This window comes from Triticum aestivum, chromosome 1D (assembly GCF_018294505.1).
Source record: "Triticum aestivum cultivar Chinese Spring chromosome 1D, IWGSC CS RefSeq v2.1, whole genome shotgun sequence".
Lineage (NCBI taxonomy): Eukaryota > Viridiplantae > Streptophyta > Magnoliopsida > Poales > Poaceae > Triticum > Triticum aestivum.
In genome coordinates, this window is record NC_057796.1 from 148,415,873 (window position 1) to 148,432,914 (window position 17,042).

A 17,042-nucleotide genomic window follows, 5' to 3' on the forward strand; every position below is an offset into this window, starting at 1 on the left:
AATGAAAGGGACCCCTAGCCCTATTTATAAGACAAAAGGATAAGTGATGCACCCGAGAATCGAGGAGGCCCAAAAATGAATGTGACAGCACAGACGGCTCGGGTTTGGAGGTTCATTAAAAGAGAGGATATGTTAAGATTTGGTCTCTATGTAATTTTAATGACATGTGATGTCACAGCGGGTTACCGCAATCCCAGGAGATGACGTCACGGTGGGTTATGAGATCTCGCAAGGATAAATGAAGGAAGATTTTTCTAAGTATTGAAGATTGACATGAACAAGTTCAAATCAATCTGGGGCCTAATGTTGGGGATGTAACTACTGAGTGTAACCCATCCAGGAGGGGTCGGGTTATGCTCAGGGCGGTTTATGAACACGAAGCCCATGAAGATGCTGAAGAGGGCGGTTCACTATGCAGACTCATTGAGGGCTCGAAGCCCAAAGGCGACTTAAGGCCCAATACGTGTAAACCGCCATATATGTATGACTTGTATTATAAGGCATGTATGGTTAGTTACCAAGATGGACACGTGTTTATGAGCCGAACGGGACTCCGTGAGGCGCCGGGCGTCAACCTGTGTATATAAAGCGATGACCCGGCGGCGACTTAGGACAAGAAACAAGAGATCGAAAGCTAGGTCAAGCGTATTCGCTCTCTGGTAATCGAAACCCAAACAATACCACCTCAAACTAGATTAGCCCTTTACCTTCACCGCAAGGGGCCGAAGCAGTATAAACTCTTTGCGTCCTTTGTCCCGTTTAACCCCTTTAAGCTAACCTAGTTGTGATGGCTCCACGACTAAGTCCTTTTGCTAGGACATCTGCCGCGACAATTCCACCAACACACCATATATGTCCTCTTCAGAAAGTGTTCAGACCAGCCACAATGCTTTGCCAGGTAAAGGTGGAATCCTTCTTCGGGCCAACTTTGAGTAATAAACAGTTTGGGAAATATTTAGATTTCAATACTTGTGCACAAAGGGAATCAGGAGTAGAGATAAGTCTCCATGACTGTTTTGCTAGCATTGCTACATTAAAAGAATGTAGATCATGGAACCCCATACCTCCATCCCTCTTGGGAATGCACATCCTCCACCAAGCCATCCAATGCATACGTATTGTGTTCTCAGAGTCACCCGACCAAAATTCAGCCATTGCATCAGTCATCTCCTTACATAATTTCTTGGAGATATTGAAAACAGACATGGCGAAGACAGGAATAGATTGTATGGATGCTTTTAGCAAAATTTCCTCAACCCCATGGATGAAAACTTTTCCTTCCAACTTTTTAGCCTAGCAATGATCCTTTCAAGTAAATGAACAAAACTATCACTTCTGTCTACTCCCACCATCGCAGGTAATCCTAAATACTTGTCAGAAAGAGCTTCTGACATAATATTGAGTTTAGTACATATATTGGCCTTTATTTCCACACTTACATTGGGACTGAAGTATATGCTGCATTTTGCTTCATTCACAAGATGTCCAGAACTTGCACAATACTGCTCCAGTACATGTCTCAGTGAGGTTGCATTATTCATATCTGCTTTCATAAGGAGAAGGCAATCATCAACAAATAATAAATGGGAAACTGATGTTGCATTTCTGCAAACCTTGACACCTTCTATGCCACGAACCTCCTCTTTATGAGATACCAAACTAGATAAGCCCTCTGCACAAATCAGAAACAGGTATGGGGAGAGAGGATTGATGGGAAACGTTGCATGGAAAACAAAAAAATTTCTACGTACACGGAAGATCTATCCATGGAGATGCATAGCAACGAGAGGGGAGAGTGTGTCTACGTACCCTCGTAGACCGTAAGTGGAAGTGTTTGTTAACGCGGTTGATGTGGTGGAACTTCTTCATGATCCAACCGATCGACTACCGAACGTACGGCACCTCCGCGTTCAACACACGTTCAGCTCGGTGACGTCCATGCCTTCTCGATCTAGCATGACTGCAAAGTAGTGGATGAGTTCCGGCAGCATAACGGCATGATGGCGGTGATGGTGATGATATCTCTGCAGGGCTTCGCCTAAGCACTACGAAAATATGACTGTGGGTGTAAACGATGGAGGGGGCGCCGCACACGGCTAAGACAATGTTGTCATTGTGCTAGGCACCCCCTCCCACATATATATAGGTGGGGGAGGAGGGAGCAGCCAGGAGGCACCCCCAAGTAGGCCGAATCCTACTTGGGGTCTCCCCCACGTGGCGCCCCCTCTCCTTATTGGAGTATGTGAGGAAGGAAGGAGGAGGTGCCCACCCCCCCGTTCCATTCTCTCCTGAGGAGGGAAAGGCAGGAGCGGCCACCCCTCCCCTTTCCTTCCCTTAGGGTCGGCTGGCCATGTAGAGGGGCACACCAGCCCCCTAGTGGGCAGCTCTGCCCGCCCCCTTTGGCCCATTAGGCCCATATACTTACCGGGTCCGGAACCACTTCCAGTGACCCGATGACTACCTGGTGCACTCCCAAACTCTTCTAGTGTCCGAATACCATAGTCCTATATATCAATCTTTACCTCTCGACTTCCACCCCTCTCCTCTCCACCTCTGGCGACTCCGATGGCGATTCTAGGGTTTAACCCTACGATCTCTACCTGGCGAACCCAATGGATGGCCTCCTCCATTGGAACTTTTCCCCCGGCCTTAAGGTCGAGGCACAGGAGCGTGCACGGTTTGGATCTACGGTCCACTTCGTCCCCAACTCCGGCTCCAAGGAATTCTTCCTTGAAGTTTCCTTCTCCTCGGCCTCTTTTCCCCTCTCGGTGGATTCGGTTGGTTTGGCTCTTCAGTCATGCATTGGAGGGCTTAGTGATGGTTTCAACATTGTTCATTTGGGGGATCGTCATTTCCGGTTCTCGGTGGCATCAAATCGAGTGGGACATTTTATCTTTGGTCTACGGGACCGTATTTGGCCGGACTTTATTTGTCATTTCCATCTTCATCGCGGTATGGAAAATCGCCCCCGGATTCAATCATGGCATGCGGACTCTGAGCTGACTTGTTTGGCTTCTTCACCTGGTCCGGCGATCAAATCTAAATGGTTATCTTCTCAACATAATGTGCCTATGGATCCTGCATCTATCCCAGTGTTTCAGAATTTGGGTTTGATCCCACCGCCGACGGACTTGCATTCTGGCGAGCCTCCGGCTGTGATCTCTTTTGGTAGTTTTCGGGCTCCGGTTTCTCCGGATATTTTTCGGATTGGGTCCTTATCCCTACCTATCTCCTCCGATATTCCGGCCAAGTTGCCTTCTTTTCGAGGTGGGTTGTTTGATTTGGGATCATGGGAGTCCATCCTGGATGATACTCTTTACTCCATCTTGGATGGATGGCAGGCTGGTTATGATAATGACAGTGTTAAGGAAATGGTACAAATCTCATCAGTTCCAACCAAAGATTATATATACAAACGGCTTAAGCATTGTTCTACTTGTGATCGGCTTGGTCATGTCGCTGACAATTGCACTGGGTACTTTTATCAGAGTTGTGGGGATGTTTCTGGGCATGGCTCATGTTTTTCTTCACGTAGAAACTCCAATCAACATGTGCCATGCAAGGTGGGCCCAGACCCTTTAGGCCATCCATGCAATGCCTGCTCTGCAATTGATCACATGACTCGGCTTTGCCCTGGGCTTCGTCGTTGCACGTTTTGCCACCGTCTGGGTCATGCGGCCCGTAAGCCCAAATCTTGCAAATTTTTACCTCATTTGGTTTGGGCACAAAAATCCTTACCAGTAACAAAATCTGGAGGATCTTGCCTCGGGGTGAGTTGGGTGTGTCTGTGTTTGGAAATTCTATGGTTGTTGGTATGGCCCATGTTGTGAGGGATACGCGTGCCCATTGGGTTTGGAAACAGAAACAGAAAATCCCACGCTCCTCGGAAGTGGCCACCGCCCATTGCTTGACGATACGCCTCCCCGGTCAGGGTGTAGTCACTTCGGCCTGCCAAAAATCCCAATCGAGTGAGCCGGCGTCCTCGAGCTCACCACCCCCACCTTCATTGCCCCCGCTCCCATCGCCTTCTCTCTGTCCATTATCGGCGATTCCCCTTTCGGCGGATTCCAAACCTCCAGCAACTCTAGCTATGGCGAACTTCCCAGTGTGCCCGTTCGCCTTCGCTCCGGTTGGATCGACCTTTGACCGTGGCCCTGCTAATCGCGTCCAGCGCCATGTCATGGTGGTAGATGATCCGCCCCTCAACCATGACAGGTATGCTATTGTTTCAGTCCATCCTCCAGTCCCTGATCATCAAAAGGAGTCTGGCTGGCCGAGGTCTGTCGCATTATCACTGGGGATCTAGAGTATGATTTGGTGGATGATTTTATTTACCCGCTGGGAATTGGTTGTGTGGTTTTTGCGGATATGGAGAGTCGGGATGCTGCCATTAGGGAGGGATCTCACGCTCTGACTGAGGATTCTACTTTCTCTTTAGTACCTCATGATGAATGTCTCAATATGCGCATGCCTGCTTTTGAATATGAGGTTTGGGTTATGTTTCTAGCTTTCCCAATGGACTACCAGACTGAGCACTATATTCATAAGGCCGTTTCTAATTTTGGAAAGCTCCTTGTCTGGCCACGTCCAGGTCACAACAAAGCTAGAGTTCTGGTTAAGTGTCATATCAAAGATGTTGCTGAAGTGCCGCACAGTCTGTTGGTTACCAGGGTTGGTTTGTTGCCAGGGCTTGCTCGATCTTGGTCTGTACCTGTGTATGTTCTGAACGGCAGAAATACTATTCCCGGCTTAGTTGGTAACGAAGATGTTCCTCCTCTTCTGAATGCGTCACCCCACCCATATGAGCTTCCCTATTACACTCTCATGTAGCAGGCAAGAATTGATGAGATGGCTGCTCAAGAGGCTCTGAATGAAGCGGCATGGAACACCCCGGATCCTGCCCAGATGCACATTCAGGAGAATGGTTGGCCTATGTGGCTCGTGGTTCCTCCGCCATACACATGGTTCAGTTTTAGAACTTTCTTCCAGTACGACGGGCCGTCCCTGATGGATGGTGTGGACCCATAAAACAATGTTCAGTACAACCTGTCGGATATTTGGTCTTCTGACTCAGAGTTTCAGGCGGTGGAAGCGTTGGCTGATGGCTTTGTGCTTGGGAATCCTACGGCACGACTTGCGTTTGTCAGAGCAGGAGGAGATTCAGTTAACTTCTTTGTGGCAGTCGATCATGAGTTGTTACTTTGGATGGGAGGGATGCTCAAACGCATATATACGCCGGCCTTCACCTTTCAGCCATCTGAGGCTGTTATGTTACCCCTTAATCCATTCAAGTTTCTACAGTACCAATTGAATGTGGCTGTGATTGCCTGGCTTGAAGGCATAGTCCCAGAGCGTGATGTTATGTCAGAGGTGTTCAGTTCAATCTTTCATTTGGGGGCTGCCATCATACCGTCGTCTCTGCTACAGGAGTCTGTTGAGTGCAGGTCTGAAGCGATTGATACTGATTGGGAGAGGGTGGCTCGCTCTCCTGGTCTCAAGGCGATCGCACGACTTGCTTCTCAAGATACAGGGTTACAGTCAGTGCCCCTGTCTGATCAAGAGACTGCTCTTCAGGTGATTGCTTCTACTTCTCTTTATAATGCTCCCCAGTCCCGCAATGTGCTAGTGCCTCTTGACACAACCACTGTCAGAAGAAGCACTCAATCTAATAAATATGATGGTTTCAAGATCAATCACGTCTCTGACACCAAGCGCTCTAAGTCATGGGTGAAACCACGCGAGACTTCTTTTATCACAGCAGTTTCTTTGGCTGCTGCCCCCGTGCAGGTTCGGTCTGATGCTTGTCCCCCTCCTATGACGATTGAAGATCTTCAACAGATGGGCAGACGCTGCGGGATTGCGCAGGATGTTCTCTCTCCCGAGAAGCTGCTGGATGATCAGCGCTCGTCCACTGGAGCTGGAGACTGAATTTTCGCTTGTTCATGAATAAGTCGTGGAATGTTCTGTCGTGGAACATCAGGGGCATCAACTCTTATGCTAAAACCTTGGCTCTTAGGAACGCTATTGATACTAGTGGATGTTATGTGCTATGTATCCAGGAAACAAAGCGTGACTCTTTTGATCTGGCATTTATTAAAACTTTCTGCCCTAAGCGTTTTGATACATTTGTGTTTGCCCCATCAGTGGGTGCTTCTGGTGGTCTTATTATCATATGGAATAGCTCTGTGTTTGTGCGCACGCCTTGGTATGTTGACTCGTTTGCTGTGGGTGTCTCTTTTGTTGCTACTCAGTCTAGTGATTCTTGGAAATTGATCAATGTCTATGGTCCATGCTCTGGTCAGCGTCGGGTGGATTTTACTAACTGGTTATTTGACCTAAATATACCTGATGATGAAAATTGGTTGATCCTTGGAGATTTCAACTTTATTCGATCCACGAATAATAGAAACAAACCTGGGGGTGACACTGCGGACATGTTGTTATTTAACGAAATCATTCGAGCGTAGTCTCTGATGGAGCTACCTGTGAAGGGCAGAACATATACCTGGAGTAATATGCAAGACGACCCTCTGCTCGAACAGCTTGATTGGTTCTTTTCGTCCTCTTGTTGGACTACCTCTTTCCCAAACACGATGGTCTTGCCATTGGGGAAACCGGTGTCTGATCATATTCCATGTGTGGTTACAATTGAATCAACTATCCCCAAGTCCAAACTCTACCGCTTTGAGAATTTTTGGGTTAACCATTCCGGGTTTATGGATACGGTTGCCGCCTCTTGGTCCAAGGCATGCCATGCCCCGAACGCTGCTGACCGCATTTGTAAAAAACTGAAAACTCTGAGATATGATCTCAAGAGGTGGAGCAGAGATATCTCAAAACTGAAAATCTTGATCTAGAACAGTAATGAATCTTTAGCTAGGATGGATAATCTCGAGGACAAAAGAACTCTATTTATCTAGGAGTCAAACTTTCGGAAGATTTTGAAATCTCACTTGCAGACATTGCTACAGTTTCAGAACGAGTACTGGAGGAAAGATGCACGATCAAGTACTTCAGATTTGTGTGACACCCAAAATTTTTAATTGGATTTTTCAAACTTTTATTTTTATTTGAGGAGGGTATTTAATTTTTTCTTCTAAAGAACCCACCCTCTCAAAAACTTTCTTTTATGGCAAGTGTTTTCTTTGGATTCACCCAAGACTTGATTTTGGTCTTGGAGGTTTTCCCTTTTTATTTGGACTCAAAACCAAATGCTTTTCACTTGGGAAAATTTCTTTTGAAAAATCCTTTAAATGGCCCTATGGTATTTTGAAGTGATCTTCTCCACTTTTCAAAATTCCTCTTGCCATGACCTAAGTGGAAATCCACTCCCATAAACCTTTCCCCACCTTTGGATCATGATATACCTCAAATCCAGCAAGTTGAACCTCTCCATATATTTGTTTCCATTTATTTCTCATCAAAAACAATTTCTGCCTTCTATTTTGATCCTTGGAGATTTACAAAGGAGCCACCCTTTCTGCTTTGAGTTTTGCCTCCAAACCAATTTCCCTAGCTAGTCCTTTGAGCCCTCAACCAAGATCCATGAAGATCCACTGGTCTCTAGTTCAAATATTTCAAACTACACTTGCTGCAAGTTTGGACCTCATTTGCCAAATTTGATGAAATTCATTTGAATTCTTCTCCTACAAATCTGAGAAAAATCAGGCAGCCTCTTGGTGCATTGAGAGGTCACCTCACCAAGTCCCAGCTCCAGAAAAAAAATTCTGCTTGCCAAATCATTTCATCGAACACCTGCTGGACACTGTTGCTATCATGTTCAGTAAATTCAGAGATACAGTGTCTGAAACTACTGTCGTTTCTTCAGTGTCCGTTGTCGATCTCGCCAGTGCCGCGGTGGCGCCTTGCTCCCCGTCCCCTCCCCCTTGTACCTGCACCGCACGAACGCCTGGAAGGTTGCGGGCGTCGGCGACGAGCAGGAGGAGGTGCGCCACCCCGTGTGCGACGGCAGCGGCGGCTTTGCGGCCACCAGAGAGGGGCGCAGCGTAGACGGCGCCGTCCAGCGCCGCCCAAGTCACCGGAGGCCGCCGCGTGGCCACCCACTCCCCCGTGCGCGCTGCCACACTCGTTGTGAACTGCTAGGCGCGGAGCGCGCTCTCTGCCGCCGCCGTGCCCGTACGGCTGCCCCATCGAAGACCGGCGCCATTACGCCAAGCCAAACCAAGTTTAGCAGTTGAACGGGACCAGTAACTCTCACTGATGCTGCCTGGCCACCTAAACCCCCTGCCCAACCACTGCCTCGCCGTAATCGCTCACCGGAGAAATCCCGTTCACGGCCACCCCCTCGAATCGCCTATAAATAGAGGCCCCGAGCTCGAACTCGAACCCACACCACCTCTGCACTCCACCAACACCACGCCAAGCCACTGGAAGATCCCCGAGGGAGCTTTCTTCCCCAACTCCGGCCGCCGCGACCCGCCACGGGATCCAGCTCGATTCGCTCCCCACCCACCGGAGTTCTCCACCATTGCCCGAGCCGCCGTCCGCCAGAGAAAGTGTCGCCGTCGACGTGGTGCTCTCCGACGGCCAAGTCCACCACCCACCGACGCGGAAGGACACGCTGAACCTCTTGGTTCCGGAAGAGGTGATGGAGCCGCGAACTTCGCCGAGCTAGACTCCGACTTCTCCGAACCAGGCAAGCATGTTTGAACCTTTGATATGATAGGTGTTTTGCATGTTTGCTTGAATGGTTGTGCATGGCATATGAGCATTGGTGAGTATCTTGTTGCATGTAAGGCAACTATCCGTGTGTTCCGAAGTTACTGTGATCTCTGATGAGAGATGGCCTAGTCATGTGGTGACATGAAAGGCAGTGAGGTGGTATTGTTGTAGCATGCCAGCCTTACGACATCCGATAAACTCCAACGTTAATGTGGACTGAGTCACGTTACCGTTCTTCCCCTTTCGTGCCGCCACATGTTTTCTGCAAAGAATACGGTTTAGTAAGTTGGTAACCTCTTTCCGTGTACACACCAAATAGAGGGGCCGGGATGAGGGTTCCATGGCCCTGGATTAAAGCCAGTCATCCGGTCAGGGGGCATGGGTGTTTCTGGTTGGGACCGAGAGGGGGGCACCCCTTAGAGCGCGCGTATATAAATTTGATCCCATGCTACGTGAGGTTGTAGCCTCCCCGTCTCAAGGTTTTTCTTGAACGTTGCCGAGGGTGATTCCTGGCTTCGGAATGTTGAATGGGTGTGTACTGGTTAGATGTGTTTCTTCCAAAACACCCTAAACGGAACTAGTCCCCGTGACTACCGAAATCCGTTGGCTATGGTTAAAGTACAAACTCTGCAGAGTCAAATCCTTCCGAGTCATCGTGTCTATGGTCAAGAACCATGGCCAATATATCCATATCTATGTCAACTCTTGTGGTAAATCCCGGTGATCAAGCGTGAGTAGTAAACATGGTTGAACGTTATTCCTGTGGATGGACTAACCCTGTTGTTTATTTCATATCTGAATATTCCCTTGCGGTGATATTAAATTCATGAGCTACTAAATTTTAAGTTGTGATTGTAAGCCCTTTATGTGATGTCGCTCAAACGTCCGACTGTGGCACTCTTGTTATTTACTTTTGATATAAGCCCTTTATGTGATGTCGCTCAGACGTCCGACTGTGGCACTCTTGTTATTTACTTTTGATATAAGCCCTTTATGTGATGTCGCTCAGACGTTCGACTGTGGTACTCTTGTTATTTACTTTTGATATAGGCCCTTTATGTGATGTCGCTCAGACGTCCGACTGTGGTACTCTTGTTATTTACTTTTGATATAAGCCCTTTATGTGATGTCGCTCAGACGTCCGACTGTGGCATGGTTGTCATTTACTTTCAATATAAGCCCTTTATGTGATGTCGCTCAGACGTCCGACTGTGGCACGCACTGTCATTTATATTTTATTATAAGCCCTTTATGTGGCATCGCCTTGACGCCCGACTGCGGCATTGTTATTCCTTTTGTTTCCTCTCGAGGAGTCATTCAGACACTCGTTTGGCCCTCAGTATTATTTTGGGATTTTGGGAGGACTACCGCCCGACTTCTCTTTATTTTCCCATGCATGATTATCTCGTTGTCTGAGTGCACTTGTTAATCTGTTCGTATGCATCATGTTTACATTTGTTATATCTTATGTCCGAACTGTCTTGCGAGTACTTTCATAGTACTCACCTGGCTTGTTGATTTGGCCAGATGTTGACGAAGACGATCTCATGGATGAAGAGTTTGATAGTGAGTCCGACGCCTAGAGGAATCCCAGCCAGTCCCGTGCAATCCTGGATATTGGTCACTTGTATCTTATACGCTTCCGCCACCCACAATAAGTCTCCTCGAGCCTCACTCCGACACTCGAAGAGCTGTTAGTTTTCAGGGGTCATATCACCCACTGCGCTGTGATATAACCACCACCACTTTTATCGTGAGTTAGTAGTTATGCCACCCTATCCGCCTTTATGTATTATTGGCGTGCTTGTAATAAATTGTTGGGCAGTCTCCGCTCAACCTTGTATTATATTCAGTACTCCTGGTATTTTCTTCTGTGATCAAGATTTTGTCTACCAGTAAGAAGGATTCTTCTCTACTGGTCCGTAAAAGGGATCGATTTCTCAATAAATATTTTTTTGGAAAACCGGTCGTGACAAGCTTGGTATCAGAGCCAGGCTGACTGTAGGAAGCCACTAGGTGCGATCGCTAATTGGTTATTAGCGTCTTTTCTGCTTTTTCAGCATTTTGCAAATGTAGCTATTTTCTGTTGGTCATCATAAATTTATGACATGACTACTCAGAATTTTTGCCTACTTTTGTAGATGGTTGGCAGCAACTGCGAGACTCGGGTGTTCACTAATGTGCCCGAGGGGTTTGTCAAACTCCTCGTCTCCATCACCAAGCTCGCGATCGGGCCAGCGACTCGTCCGGAGTTCACGCTTTACTAGCACAAGCTCAGCGACGACGTGTCTATGCACCAGGCCGTGGTGCAATTCAAGGGAGGACACTCTGCGTCTTGCCACTTCCGTTTTGTGGGAAGGGCCATGCCTACGAAGAGGCATGCCATGCAGATGGCTGCCCGTGAGGCGATAGCTCGCCTTCGGGACATTCTTCCTATGATGAAGACTCGTCGCTACCGCTACCTTCCATGCCATGTGCCATATACTTGTCACTACGCATTCGCCTGCCATAGGGGAGAGCGAGATGAAGCCATCGAGATGGTTGTGGAGTATCTCAAGGCTCTGGAGGAGTCTTTCGACAACCTCGTGGACGATCTTGTGGCTGCCCGCATGGACTTAGTTCGGGGCGGTCCTGCCAGCAGGAAGGAGCTTCTCCACATGGCACCGCCTCTGACTTTCGTCTCGTCCTCGGTATCTTATGCACCGGCCATTTTGGCCACTGCTCGCCGTCTGCCTACCACTGAGGAGTTCGACCGAGTCATCACTCCTACTCCAGTCAGAGCTGCACCGCCTGCCGCACCCGCACTGCCACCTGTCGCAACCGCGCCATCACCTCAGCACAGTGCTACGCGCCTGGAGCCTACTAGGGAGGAGGTGGAGATTCAGTCTCCTGCACCGCTGGGTCTTACCCTCGGCAAGGGGAAGGACATCTTCACCATCTCCGACTGAGTGCGTCGAGTAGCCGCGCGTATGTCTGCATGTATGTTGTGTTCTTTGTACTTGAGTTTGTAGTAGTTGTATGCGCTGCATTCCAGAGGAGTATGCTAGTCTTAATAACATGTCAGGAGTGTGTACGCACCTCCTGAGTGCTGTATCGTATGTTTGCGTTTCGCGTGTAAGATATGTGCTGAGCAGTTCTTCTCCGTACGAAATCGTTTATGTTTTCTTGAAAATAATCTTGAGGTCCTTTAAATTTTTTCCTTTGCAAGATTTTCCGTGTGCCACACAGTTCTTCTCGTGAGTTTTTCTAAATAATACCCCAGAGTGGAAAATGTCTCGTCCGTGGACTCGTTCCATGCCCAATCAACCAGAAGAAGTTTATGGAACACAGACCAGCAACAACTTCACTCAGGGACAGTCTAGTCAACAGGACAGTGAAGCAGCCTTATCTCAAGTATGCCGCCTTTTTGAACAAAGCCAACAGCAACACCAAGAGATGATGAATCATGTCATCAGTATGGGAAACCACCGTGAGCCCTATCAACCACACTCCAAGTTGTCTGAACTGCAGAAGACACGCCCTCCAACGTTTGCTCACACTGATAGGCCACTTGAAGCCGATGATTGGCTTCGTGACATCGAGAGAAAGCTGATTATTGCTCAGTGCTCAGATCATGAGAAGGTGCTTTATGCACCTCACTACCTCACTGGAGCAGCTGCAGCATGGTGGGAAAACTTCCTACACATGCATCCCAGTGAACACAACATCACTTGGGAAGAGTTTAAGGAAGGCTTTCGTGGGGCACACATCCCCAGGAGCATCATAAAGATCAAGAAAAGAGAATTTGATGAGCTCAAGCAAAGAGGCATGTCAGTGACAGAATACAACGGCCAGTTTACCCAGCTATCTCGTTATGCCTACGACGAGCACATGACAGAGAACAAGAGGATGGAAAAATTCTTGGACGGCCTGGCACCGGCACTAAGATGCCAACTGGTTGTACACACTTTCCCGGATTTTAAAACTCTGGTTGACAAGGCCATTACCTTGGAGAATGAGCGCCGCAGCCTGGAGGATATCCGCAAGTGAAAGAGGGATAAGACGACTCTTGCTCGCAACAACCGAAGCAAGACTGAGGTTCAGAGGACTGAAGCAAGGAAATCCACGACTACTGATCTAAGGCCAACCAGACAGTTTCATTCCAGGGACAAGGACTTCACGTACCGTCCAGGGGTCACATGCTATGCTTGTGGTGAAGAAGGGCACTATGCTAAACAGTGCCCAAAACCAAGGAACTCGGCCCCCAAGCCGAACAATGGTGGGAATAATCCAGCCCCCAAGCGCAACAATTTCAACCCCAACAACAATCACAGGAAGGGTCACCTGAACCATGTGACCAGGGAAGAAGCCCAGAATGCCCCAGACATCGTGCTCGGTACGTTCCCTGTCAACACAGTACCTGCCACGGTTTTGTTTGATTCTGGAGCTTCCCATTCGTTCGTTTCGAAGAGTTTTGTTTTACAACATGGTTTTCCGATACTTCCCTTGGAAAAATCTATGATCATCAAGTCCCCCAGAAATAAGCAGATCGCTCAGAGCTACTGCCAAGGAGTGATCATTGAGTTCGTAGGATTAAAGTTTCAAGCTAATCTCATCGTGTTGGAAAATAAAGGACTGGATGTCATCCTAGGGATGGACTGGTTAACCACCAACAAAGGATTTATTGACTGTTTCAATCGGGCTGTGATTCTCACTCATCATCACGGCAAGACAATAAAGGTTACAGCTCAAGAAAGACCACGGTCACGGCAACCAAAGCTGAACAAAGTGGACATTTCAGAATTGAGAAAAGTTCCAGTGGTGTGCGAGTTTCTAGACGTATTCCCTGAAGAACTGCCAGGCATGCCACCAGACCGAGAGATAGAATTCAGCATCGAACTAGCACCTGGCACCGCTCCCATCTATAAGAAACCTTATAGAATGGCACCCTCAGAATTGGTAGAATTGAAGAAGCAGATAAAGGAGTTACTGGACAAAGGATTTATTCGAGCCAGCTCCTCACCATGGGGTTCACCAGTGTTGTTCGCCAAGAAAAAGGATGGGACACTGAGATTGTGTATAGACTATCGAGCTCTCAATATGGTCACCATCAAAAACAAATATCCAATGCCACGGATAAATGATTTTTTTGACCAGCTCGCACAAGCCAAGGTGTTCTCAAAAATTGATTTGAGATCGGGATATCACCAATTAAAAGTACGGACAGAAGATATCCCTAAGACAGCATTCACCTCCAGATACGGATTATATGAGTTCACAGTGATGCCTTTTGGATTAACGAACGCCCCCGCATATTTCGTCCACCTCATGAACAAAGTGTTTATGAAATTCATGGACAAATTTGTAGTGGTGTTCATTGACGATATTCTGGTATATTCAAGGACACGAGAGGAGCATGCTGAGCATCTCAGAATTGTTTTAGGAGAATTAAGGAAACATCAGTTGTACGCCAAATTTAGCAAGTGTGAATTTTGGCTAAGGCAAGTTGGTTTCCTAGGCCATATATTAACCCAAGAAGGCGTGGCCGTAGACCCAGAAAAGGTCAAAGCCATACTTGACTGGAAACCACCAGCCAACGTGACAGATGTGCGGTGTTTCCTGGGAATGGCCGGATATTACAGAAGATTTATTGAAGGATTCTCCATTGTGGCAAAACCAATGACACAGTTGCTTAAGAAAGACAAGAAGTTTGTATGGACGGAAGCATGCGAGAAAAGCTTCCAAGAACTCAAGAAGAAACTAACAACCGCACCGGTCTTAACTGTGCCAGACATACACAAGAGTTTTGAAGTATATTGTGACGCATCCCGGAATGGCCTCGGATGTGTGCTGATGCAGGATGGCAAAGTTGTCGCGTATGCTTCCAGGCAACTACGGAAGCATGAGGAAAATTATCCAACTCATGACTTGGAGCTAGCAGCGGTCATCCATGCACTCAAGGAATGGAGGCACTTTCTGTTGGGTAATCATTGTGAAATATATACGGACCATAAGAGCCTTAAATATATTTTCACGCAACCGGAGCTAAATTTACGCCAACGACGCTGGTTGGAATTGGTCAAGGACTATGATGTCGGCATTCACTACCATCCAGGGAAAGCAAATGTAGTGGAAGATGCTCTTAGTCGGAACCCCAGCCCGGGCAACGACGGTCCACAAAACATGAGGCCTGAGTTTCAGCAAGAGTTCGCTAGACTCAACATGGTGTTGGTCACTGAAGGCACCGTATTGAATCTGGAAATACATCCCACCCTAGTGGAACGAATTAAGAAGGCTCAGCAAGGGCACCCCAGCATCGAAGGAATAAAGAGGAAAATGAGCCTTGGCAAAACTTCAGAGTTCGTCACAGACAAGGAAGGAATATTATGGTACAGGGACAGACTTTGCGTACCAAACATTGAAGAACTCAAGCAACAAATCCTAACCGAAAGCCACACCGCTCCATACTCGATCCACCCTGGAGGAACCAAAATGTACAAAGACATTCAGGAAAGATTTTGGTGGCACGGTATGAAAAGGGATATAGCCGCATTTATTGCTTGTTGCGATTCCTGTCAGTGCATCAAAGCCGAGCATCAAAAGCCAGCAGGGCTGCTACAACCAAACAGGATACCTGAGTGGAAATGGGATGAGATTGGAATGGACTTCATCGTCGGACTACCTCGATCGCAACGCGGAAATGATGCCATATGGGTCATCACAGATAGGCTAACCAAGGTAGCCCATTTCATTCACGTGAAGACGACCTACTCCACACAAAGGCTAGCCAAGCTTTATCTCTCTCGTATAGTCTGTCTGCATGGAGTCCCAAAGACTATAATATCCGACCGAGGCACTCAATTTGTCTCTAAATTCTGGGATCACTTACAACAAGCTCTGGGCACGCAATTAGCATTCAGTACAGCATACCACCCTCAGACTGATGGACAAACGGAACGCGTGAACCAAATCCTAGAGGACATGCTGAGAGCCTGTGTGCTCACCTATGGATCCAGTTGGGAAGAAAGTTTGCCATATGCCGAGTTTGCTTACAACAACAGTTACCAAGCCAGCTTACAAATGGCACCCTTTGAAGCATTGTACGGACGGAGGTGCCGTACCCCGCTAAATTGGTCAGAGACAGGTGACAGTCGTATCTTCGGCCCCGACATGCTCAAGGAGGCCGAGGAGAAAGCTAAACAGATAAGGGACAGACTCAGGACAACTCAAAGTCGACAAAAGAGCTATTACGATCAAAAACATCGTGAGGTCAGCTTTGAACCCGGTGATTTCGTATACCTATGAGTGTCTCCTATGAGGGGCCTGCAACGGTTCAAAATCAAGGGGAAGTTAGCCCCGAGATTTATTGGACCCTTCTGTATAATTGCCCGAAGAGGCACAGTAGCCTACCAGCTAGACCTACCCAAGGAGCTGTCAGACGTACATGACGTGTTTCACGTCTCACAGTTGAGGAAATGTGTGAACAACCCGGAGAAGCATGTATCTCATGAGAGCATTGATGTGCAACCAGACCTCACCTACAGAGAACGGCCAGTGAAGATATTGGAAGAGTCTGAAAGGAGGACCCGTCAGAAAACAACTAAATTTTTCAAGGTTCAGTGGAGCAACCACACCGAGGATGAAGCTACATGGGAAAGAGAAGATTTTCTTCAGGTAGAGTACCCATATCTATTTGAGGATCAGCTGAAATCTCGAGGATGAGATTTTTCCTAAGGGGGTAGGTGTTGTGACACCCAAAATTTTTAATTGGATTTTTCAAACTTTTATTTTTATTTGAGGAGGGTAATTAATTTTTTCTTCTAAAGAACCCACCCTCTCAAAAACTTTCTTTTATGGCAACTATTTTCTTTGGATTCACGCAAGACTTGATTTTGGTCTTGGAGGTTTTCCCTTTTTATTTGGACTCAAAACCAAATGCTTTTCACTTGGGAAAATTTCTTTTGAAAAATCCTTTAAATGGCCCTATGGTATTTTGAAGTGATCTTCTCCACTTTTCAAAATTCCTCTTGCCATGACCTAAGTGGAAATCCACTCCCATAAACCTTTCCCCACCTTTGGATCATGATATACCTCAAATCCAGCAAGTTGAACCTCTCCATATATTTGTTTCCATTTATTTCTCATCAAAAACAATTTCTGCCTTCTATTTTGATCCTTGGATATTTACAAAGGAGCCACCCTTTCTGCTTTGAGTTTTGCCTCCAAACCAATTTCCCTAGCTAGTCCTTTGAGCCCTCAACCAAGATCCATGAAGATCCACTGGTCTCCAGTTCAAATATTTCAAACTACACTTGCTGCAAGTTTGGACCTCATTTGCCAAATTTGATGAAATTCATTTGAATTCTTCTCCTAAAAATCTG